Here is a 10,788-nt window from a genome sequence, read left to right on the forward strand (position 1 = left end):
GGGCAGGAAATATTCATCAAGATAGATCATATGTTGAGCCATAAAAGAAGTTCCAATAAATGTAAAATAATCAAAGTCATACAGCATGTATTCTGTGACCACATGAAATTAATTTAGAAAACAATGACAACATTTATCTTGAAATAAATATCTAAATATTTTAGAATTAAATTACACAGTTCTACATACCCCATTGGTCAATGAATAAATAACATGGTAAATTAGAAAAAATGTTGAACTGAATGAAATGATATTATTTTTGAACTATAATGAAAATAACACATCAAAATTTGTAGGGTGCAACTACAGTAACTTACAGGGAAATTTATAGCTTGAAGTGCTGATACTAGAAAAGAGGAAACATTTAAAAACCAATGATCTAAGCTTCTATTTTAAAAAGTAAAACAAACAAACAAAAAATTAAACCCACCATAAGTAGGAGGAATGAAATAAGGAATAGAATAATAAATTAAGTGGAAAATAAACGATAGAGAAAATCAGTTGAACAAAGAGCTACTTCTTTGAAAGGATCAATAAAATTGATAAACCTCTTGCTAGACTGATCGGGAAAGAATGAAAAAAGACAAAAATTACCAAAGACAGGAATGAAAGAGGAGAAAACGCTATGGAGCCTACATACATTAAAAAAATAGTAAAGACATATTTTGTTAAAAACTATGACTACTTAGATAAAATAGAATACTCTGAAAGGCCAAATTAAAACTGGCATGGGGGGAAAAACATGTTAAGTCTCCTATTTAAAAAATTGAAATCGATTATTTTAAAACTTCCCTTTTACAAAGGAAACAGCAGTCCCACACGGTTGGATTGGTAGATTAAAACAAATATTAAAAGGAAAACATCACTAATCTTATACAGACTCCTTCAGAAAATAGTGGTAATGAAACTATTACCAATATCCAATTCATTTTATGATGCCAACATTATCCTAATACCCTAAAACCAGACAGAGACATTGTAAGTAAACAGAACCAGAGACCGATATCCCTTAGGAACATAGATTCAAAAATTCTTATCAAAATATTATAAATTCAGCAATATATAAAAATAATACATCATAACTAAGTGGAACTTATTCTAGAAATGCAAGATTGATTTAATTTTCAAAAACTACAGATACTTAATTTGAAATGGGTCATTGATCTAAACATAAAAGCTAAGATATCATAGAACTTCTGGAAGTAAACTTAGGAGAAAAATCTTCACAGAACTGGAGTAGAAAAAAGTTTTTGAGATAAAACACCAAAAGTTCTCATCATGAAATCAAAAACAATGATAAATTTGGGGAATTCCCTGGTGGTCCAGTGGTTAGTACTTGGTGCTTTCACTGCTGTGGCCCCAGGTTCAATCCCTGGTTGGGGAACTAAAATCCCACAAGATGCAAGGTGCGGCCAAAAAAAAAAAAAAAGAAAAAGGCTAAATTTATTTTATCAAAGTTAAAAACTTTGTTTTAAATGCTTTTATTGTAAATTTTATAGTTTAACAAATTATTTAATAAAATATATTTTATGAGGTAAGGAACTAAAGTAACTGGAGAACTGGTTACAAAGGTTATTGAGAGAGTGGGCATGTGGATTCTGAGATCTAATTGTCTGAATATAAATTGCAGGTACTAATGAGGAGAGCATCCTGACTCCGTTAACATCCTGAAGTAATTCTTCATACCAGGAAATTACTGCAGCTTTTAAAACTATTTGGCAGGGTAAGACCACACTTCATCCCAGGGTAGAATGTGAGAGCAGCTATATGTTTTAAGACTAGTTTGAAATCTACTAATATTCTTTTTTTAACATTTATTCTATGATTCTGACTTTCCTACTCCTTTTCTCTTTTCCAGTTTCTTCTTAATTATTAGCTGTTGGTTTACAATGCTCACCCAGTTTATCCTTACTTGTTTTTCCTTGCTTGATGTTTTTTCTTCCTTAAATGACATGTAAAGATGCCAAAAGATCTCATGGTGATAACTGCCCCTCTTCTTTTCTCCTGTGCTTCCCACCCAGGGTTGTTTTATTATCCATTTTCTAGGTGTAAACCTGTATTACTATGTGTTTTGTTATGACACAGTCACAGTCTTGGTTCCTTTTGGAGTGGTTTTAATAAATGAGTTATTTTTAGATTTTGTAATAGTATCTTTGTTATATTTTTCCAGTTTTATTGACATATAACTGACATACAGCACTGCATAAGTTTAAGGTGTACAGCATAATGATTTGACTTACATGTTTGTGAAATGATTACTGCAATGAATTTAATTAACATCCATCATCTCATATAGATACAAAAAAAAAATTGTGTGTGTGTGTGTGATGAGAATTCTTAGGATTTACTCTCAACAACTTTCAAATGTGCCACAGAGCAGTGTTAACTATAGTCATCATGTTGTATATTACATCCCTATTACTTGTTTATCCAATTACCCTCACAGCCCCACCTCTGGTAACCACAAATCTGATCTCTTTTACTATGAATTTGTTTTTTGTTTTTGTTTTTAGTTCCACATATAAGCGAGATCATATAGTATTTGTCTTTGTCTGTCTGACTTATTTCACTTAACATAAATGCCTCAAAGTCCATCCATGTTGTCACAAATGGCAGGATTTCCTTCTTTTTATGGCTGAATAATATTCTATCATATATATATATATATATATATATGTGTGTATATATATATCATAACTTCTTTATCCGTTCATCTGGCAATGGACACTTTGGTTGTTTTCATGCCTTAACTATTGTAAATAATGTTGCAATGAACATTGGGGTGCATGTATCTTTTAGAATTAGCATTTTCATTTCCTTCAGATATATTTCCAGAAGTGGAATCGCTAGATCATATGATAGCTCTATTTTTAATACTTTTAGAAAACCCTATACTGCTTTCCATAGTGGCTATACCAATTTACAATTCCTCCAATAGTGTGCAGGGGTTCCCTTTTCTCTACATCCTCACCAGCATTTATCTTTTATCTTTTTGATGATAGCCATTCTAACAGGCATGATGTGCTATCTCATTGTGGTTTTAATTTGCATTTCCCTGATGATTAGTGATGTTGAGCACCTTTCCATGTACCTGTTGGCCATTTGTATATCTTCTTTGGGAAAATGTCTATTCAGGTCTTTTGCCCATTTTTAATTGGATTATGTGCTTTTTTTACTCTTGAGTTGTGAGTTCTTTATATATTTTGGATATTAGCCCCTTATCAAATATACAGTTTGCAAATACTTTTCCCCATTCTGTAAGTTGTCCTTTTACTTTGTTGATCATTTCTTTTGCTGTACAGAAGCTTTTTAGTGATGTAGCCCCACTCGTTTATCTTTGATTTTGTTGCTTGTGCTTTAGATGTCATATCCAAAAAATTATTGCCAAGACGTATGTCAAGGAGTTTTTTTCTTATGTTTTCTTCTAGAAGTTTTATGGCTTCTGGTCTCATTTTGAGTTAATTTTTGTGAGAGGTATAAGATAGGAGTATAATTTCATTCTTAGAAATATTCGATTTTCCCTGTGATATTTATTGAAGAGACTGTCATCTCCATTGAGTATTCTTGGCTCCCTTGTCAAATATTTGTTGACCATATACGTGTGGATTTATTATGTTTCTAGGCTCTCGATTCTGTTCCCTTGGTCATGTGTCTGTTTTTATGCTAGTATCATACTGTTTTACTTACTTTAGCTTTATAAGATAGCTTGAAATCAGGAAGTGATGCCTCCCACTTTATTCTTCTTTTTTAGGATAACCTCTGCTCTTTCAAACACACGATTAAGAAAACGAAAAGGTAAGCCATATTGGGAGAAAATGTTATATCTATCAAATTTTATATATGTGTGTATAATTATACATGTATAATACACATAATATATATTTATATTATATTTTATATAAAACTATATGTATTACATAAATATGTAAAAATATAGGTAGTCAACAAACACATGAAAGAATGCTCACTATCAATAGTTGTCAGAAAAATACAAACTGAAATGCAAATGAGTTATTACTACACATCGTTTCACATGGCTAAGATTAAAATAACTAGAAATAACAAGAGTTGGCAAGGATTTGAAGCAACAGAAATAAATAGCCTGAATTACCTTATTCCAAAAATAAAGAGAAAATTATATAGAAATTCATCCCAGTTACAATCAGTGCTAGAAGATGATACAACATTATTTACATTTTCCTCAGGAAAAGAAAGAACATCAGAAGAATTTACTACAAAACCAAATTATTATACATGTTTAAAGCCAACAGAGTTTTCAAGCCTAAAAAATCAGAGGATAGATTATATTCATTTTAAAAAGAAAACCGTTGAAATTTTAGGAAGAAAATAAGCTTAAAACTAAACCAAAGAAAAAAGATAACCTTATAGTAAACATTAACAAGTTAAAAGAAGAAAACAAAACAATTTGACAAAACTAAGAACAAACATAGCTATCAGATCAATAAATTTAAATTAAAAAACTCACCTAGTGAAAGAGGAAACTCTTAGGTCAAATCATAGAGCTAAAACCAAGTATAAACTGTAGATTCAAGAGATTCATCTAAAGCCAATCTAATCCAGAAAGGCTGAAAACTAATAGTTGGGCACAGACATACCTGCAAATGCCAACAAAATGAAAATAGGGGATATTTGTGCATGTATCAGTTTTTTTTGCAGAAATTGCTAGGTGTTTATCAATCCCACTTCTCCTTCCACATAGGAATACTGCCTTTCCTGGCCCAAACTGCAATATGAATATGGCCTTGTGACTGGATTCTAGACAAAGTAGTGTGGTAGATGGGATACATCCACTTCCAGGGTTGACAGCAAAATGTTTCATGCAGCCTTCTCACTTTTTCTCTTAGCCAGCTAAAAGCAAAAGATCCAGCATAAAATTCTGAGAGGGTCATAGTAGGTGGCTTGAACTAATTTACTCTTTTCTAAATATAAATATATAAAGATGATAGTTTATACTTATTCCTCTAGAAAATATGGTCCTCCACACCAGAAGATAGCATCTCTGGGGGTGATTTCCTAGTTCTGGGGCCTTGATCTGCTCAAATCCCAACTATCAGATATCCTTAAGCTTCAAGGGAAAGGTAATGTTGAAATATTGCTGGGTAGTGCAATATAAAAACCATTGTTTTTAATGGAACTATAGCTGATTTACAGTGCTTCAGGTATACAGCAAAGTGATTCAGTTATACAGTTATACATATATAATATACAGATTCTTTTCCATGATAGGTTATTAGAAAATATTGAATATAGTTCCCTGTGCTATACAGTAGGCCATTGTTGTTTATCAGTTTTATATATAGTAGTGTGCATCTCTTAATGCCAAATACCCAATTCATCCCTCCCCCGCCTTTCCCCTTTGGTAACCATATGTATAAAAACCGTTTTTATTCACCTACTTTCCACCATGTAAAGGTTCTAAATCATCAAAGCTTTGTCCAACTATTAATATTTTCAAGTCAGTCCAACCATTTGATGAGAATGATCTAATTCCTAGCATGTCCCTTTGTCTAAATAATTTCTTTTTTTATGTTGTGTACTTACTCTTGACATATGGTTATGATTTTTGGTTCTTCCAGCAGCCTTTTCATGATCTTTTAACTAAAAAGTTGTTGCTAGCTTCTGGTTACCACTTTTGTTACTGAATATATCTTTCTTGTTACTATCTCCTGGAACCACTTTTCGAATCTCTCCTTTAACTCAGATGCCATGATTTTCTTTCTCACAAAATGGAATTTTGTTTTTTCTCTTGAAGTTCTAAAGAATTTCTGACTATGATATTTATAGATTTTTTTTCAGATTTTCTGGTGGTTGTTAACTAGTGATAAAGTACTGAATTATATCAATGTATTAAAATGTGTTTTGAGCAGTAAAATAACACCACATTTTAGATTTCAAAGTCCAATTGAACTGCTCTAAAATCTCAGCCTTAACCAGATCACTGTTGACAAAATGATGGATGTTATACTCCTTTAAAAGTTTCCTTCTGATATTATTTAAAATTTCCCGTTTCCCTTTTCCCATCTATCTGGAGTGTCTGTACTTCTTTGGCCCAAATCAAATATTGCTCTAGGAGTTGAGACAACATAAATGACCTCTCCTGTCTTGTAGACCCTTGGCTTGCATAAAGTTTAAAAGTACATCCTTGGACGTTAAATCATCCTCTGTTACTTATAAAACTGGCTCATGTTCTCCAAGTCTACTTGCCAATGTTGTTACATATCTAGAATCTTCTAATGTTGTCTTAAATGTTGTCTTAAATCTTCTAATGTTGTCTAATGTCTTAAAAACATTAGAATCTTCTAATGTTGTCTTGAGAAAAATAAAATGTGCTTTATTGTGGAGAGCATGAACATTTTTTTTTACTTAAAGATTGTACTACCTGATTCGATTTACCTTCTTGTTCCTTCTTAACTGCTTATGAAAGACAGGAGACATAGCCCCTTAGCTAATAGTTCCTAGAAAATAGTAAATCTTTCTAAACAAGTTCTGTGCCCTGTTAAATCTAGAAGATTTATTAAAACAGTGGCTGTCTCACTTTTCTAAGGCTGCCATAATAAAGTACCACAAACTAGGTGGCTTAAAAAAATTACCCAAAAATCTATTGTGTCACAGATCTAGAGGCTAGAAGTCTAAAATCAAGGTGTCTGCAGGGCTATGCTCTCTCTGAGACATACAGGGGGATCCTCCCCTGCCTCTTCCTCGCTTCTGGTAGTTTACAGCAATTTTTAGCATTCTTTGGCTTGGAGATGTGTTACTCCAGTTCTCTGTCTTCACATAGTTTTCTACCTGTGTCTGCTGTTGGAAGCATTCCTCCCTTTGAAACTCAGCCCTGTAGATCAGAGTGTAAGGTTGCAGGTATAGGGAGCAAAAATTTTGCTAGTGGATCACTAGGAGTAATAGTAAGTGGTGCCAGTCTCATATTCTTCAGGAGGCTATTCACGTCTGAATCAGCACCCAATATATGGTATTGTTTCTTCCATAGCCAGTATTCACAGGGCCAGGTATCAGAGGTAGAAATGGGAATGAATCCTATTGCTGTTTAATACAACTGTTTCCATACTAAGTTGACCAGTAATAGTGTTTTGATGATTAATTAAAATTAACTCTCTTAAAAAAGCTTTTAGCAATATTTTAATCATTAATGTAAACACATAATTATATATTGCTTATACTATAAATTTTGAAAGAGAGCTGAGTTGAAGTTTATTTGTGCCTTATCTGAATTCTTCATAGTTCTCTCCTTTCTCCATCTGTCAGTGTTGACTCCTTAATGTTACCATCTCAAATTCCTCATTTATCCTTATCAACGATAGAGAGGAAAAAAAAAAGATAAACTCAGTCACCTTAACAACTCAAGAAAAAGAAGTAAACTTATAACACTAGAGAAGTTAAAAAAAAAAAGAGGTAAGATTTTTAGACTTATATTTTTGAGTTTAAAACACTTTGTGACTAATTTTTCACAGCAACGTTATCGTCATTGCCATCTGCCTTGAGTTCTTAAGTACTAGATGTGTGATATTTATTAATAGAAAAGAATGTGGACAGTAGTCCATGATTTATTTACAGTTTCTTTCATGTATAATTTTATTATTTATGAAATATTTTTACATACACTATTTCACCTAATCAAAAGCCCTTAGAAGTAGCCTTTTTTCCAAATAAGAAAACTAAGTTTCCAGGCAGCTAAACAATTTGTGTTCAGTCATATAACTAGTTTAGTGGCAAATAGGAAACTCAAAATCCTTTTTTTCTACTAAATTCAGTTTTCCAACAACATTACAAACTGAATATTCTCTAGTGAATATTATAATAAAGATTAGTTGGTATATTAAAATTCTCCTTTTAATCTATCAAAAATTATGCTACTTCTTTGAACCCCATTCTAAAAGATATAATGGTATAAAAAATCTAATTTTTATTTATAATTTACTTACTATTTTAAAAATACCACTGGATTGTTTGAATATTAAAATGTGTGATAAAACAATTTCAAGAAAAAAGCAGTTACAGCTGAAAATTATCATTTCTTAGTCATGAGAGGTTTTTTTAGTTATAGTCTAAAAAGGCCTCATGCATCATCCAATATAATTTTCACAATTACTTCTTGTGTTCATCCCAGGGACATTTAAAAAGTTATGGGGGCAATGTTTCCTTTTATATATACTTTCTGTAGTAAAGGATTATAAGTCATCAGGTGCCAGTGTAGTTGAGAAGGTCATGGGTATAACTCCTAGAAAAAGTATTTCACTTTGAAAGGAAATGACTGCACCACTTTGTTTAAAAACAGTACAGTGTGTTAAACTTGAGAAAAATGGTACACTTGCATGTACTGGTGATGATCTAATTTATATCTGCAGCCTTGATTGCTTCTCTGAGCCCCATACACACATATCTGCCATTATGGCCTATCCACTGGGATGAGCATTAGGCACCTCAAGTTTAACCTGGCCCTAACAGAACTCTTGTGTCAGCCTTTTAAGCCCCATCTTTGTAGATGGCTAAAATCTCAGACAGTCTTGTTTCCTCTTTCCTTCACACCTTACATCCAACCTATCTGCAAGAACTGTTGGTTTATTTTCAGAATATATCCTGAGTCCGACCACTTCTTGAAACCACTACCCCTGCCATCCTAGTCCAAGTTGCCATTATCTCTTATTCAAACCACAGCAGTAGTCTCCTAAATGTCTGCCTGCGCCTGCCAGACCATTACCCTACCATCCAGTCTCTATATGGAAGCCAGGGTGATATTTTTACATTGTAAATTAGACCATATATGTTGCCCCGTAGCCCAGAATATGGCCCAATGTCTTTACCTTGGCCTAAGGGCCTACATACCCTTGTCTAGCCTCATTTGATATCACTCTCCCCATACCATTGCTTCAGCCACACTATCCTTCCAACTCTTCCTACAAATACACCAAGCTTTCTCTGGCTTCAGGACCTTCCTACCTGCTATTTCTTTTACCTTTCACTGGATATTTTTGCAGATTCAGTCCTTCACCTCATTCAGGTGTCTGATCAAATGTACCCCTGAGAAGCTTTTCCTGATTGCTTTATTGTAAAATGCTACCCTTCTCCACTACTCAATTTTTTTTTTATATTCCTTGGTTCTTTTTCTTCAGAGGAAGTATTTATTTTTTGTTTCCATATTAATTGTCTGTCCCTCCTGTAAGAAGAGTAGCTTTGTCTTTTTCATGGCTTCATCCCCAGTGCCTGGTACAATGCCCAATGCTTAGACAGAAATAACTATTTTTGAATGAATGTATAAATGCATTTATTTAAATACTCATAGTTTTAAAATTGAGACAAAATAGTTTAATTTAAAAACGTATAGTGCTTGCTTAAAAAAGTTATATTGCTTTGGAAAAATCTCAATTAGTTAAAATTGTATGCAGTTTGCTTCTATGAAGAGAGTTGATATGCTGAGTGAATCAAGCATTAATGGACACACCTGGTGGCAGGTGCTGGTATTGCAAAAATAAAGACTAAAACCGATTTGTCTCCATCTACAGCAGTGGTTCTCAACCTTGGCCATACATTAGAATCACCTGGGGAGGTTATACAAGTCTAATGACCAGGATGGACCCCAGAACAAGTAATTCAGAATCTTTGAGGGTTGTATCCAGGGCTCTATTAACATGTTTTTAAAAGTTCCCCAGCTGATTACAATGGACAACTAAGAATGAGAACCACTGATCTATAAGGTAGGGGATTTTTGCAAAACTATTCCCCATGCTGACAATAGTATAGGAAGTATTCAAATACTTGTTAAATGAATTAATGAGTGAGTGAATGAATGAATGGGTGAATGTAAAGGGTGTTGATAGCCAGCTGAACTCTTGAAAACCATTCAAAGCCAGATTTAGCAAATGAAAATACCGAATTCCCATTTAAACTTGAAATTTAGAGGAACAAGGAACTTTCTTCAGTAATCCATGTCCCAAATATTGTAGGGGGGGCATACTTATACTAAAAATATATATTTATTATTTGCCTGAAATTGAAGTTTAACTGGCATCCTGTATTTTATGTTGCAACCCTATCTATTGATGAGGGAACAGTTAAGCTTCTCTTGTAAAAATCAGCATGTTATTAAAATATTTAAAACAATTCACTGTTTTTTTAAAAAAATTTATTTTATTTATTTTTGGCTGCGTTGGGTCTCCGGTGCTATGCACAGGCTTTCTCTAATTGCGGTAAGCGGGGGCTATTCTTCGTCGCGGTGAGCGGGCTTCTCATTGTGGTGGCTTCTCTTGTTGCAGAACACAGGCTCTAGGCACGCAGGCTTCAGTAGTTGTGGCTCGCGGGCTCTAGAGGACAGACTCAGTAGTTGTGGCTCGCGGGCTCTAGAGCACAAGCTCAGTAGCTGTGGTGCACGGGTTTAGTTGCTCCGCGGCATGTGGGATCTTCCCAGACCAGGGTCGAACCCGTGTCCCCTGCATTGGCAGGTGGATTCTTAACCACTGTGCCACCAGGGAAGCCCAACAATTCACTGTTAAAGTGGTAATTTAATCTCTCCTATCTTCAGCTATAAAAAGCTACCATAGAAACAGTCTATTATCCTTAGGAATAAACTTAATTTTGCACTGTTAAGCTATTGATAGAATAATCATAAAAATGAGGTGAGTTCTTGTGCATTATATATTTTCCAAATGAACTTAGAATTTAAATTCTTCAGTATCTATTTTCAAGCTATCAAATCTTGTACCATAGAGTAAGAAAAGCAAAATTCAGACACTTTTTAAGACCTATGAAGTACATTCTCAG

At 33.6% G+C, this 10,788-nt stretch overlaps 1 long non-coding RNA gene across 2 annotated transcripts in view; it reads left to right on the plus strand.

The window, feature by feature from the left end:
* LOC307187296 overlaps positions 1-7,415 on the plus strand; it is a 28,221-nt gene extending 20,806 nt beyond the window's left edge. The window contains exons 4-6 of one of the 2 annotated variants that reach the window (XR_013828573.1): positions 1,631-1,723; positions 3,752-3,795; positions 7,279-7,415. This is a non-coding gene — a long non-coding RNA (uncharacterized lncRNA). Of the gene's footprint in view, positions 1-1,630; positions 1,724-3,751; positions 3,796-4,986; positions 5,078-7,278 lie in introns of those variants that run through there. The other variant, XR_013828574.1, reaches the window with a different exon arrangement.
* Positions 7,416-10,788: the final 3,373 nt, after the last annotated feature.

Source organism: Stenella coeruleoalba (assembly GCF_951394435.1).
Source record: "Stenella coeruleoalba genome assembly, chromosome: 5".
NCBI lineage: Eukaryota > Metazoa > Chordata > Mammalia > Artiodactyla > Delphinidae > Stenella > Stenella coeruleoalba.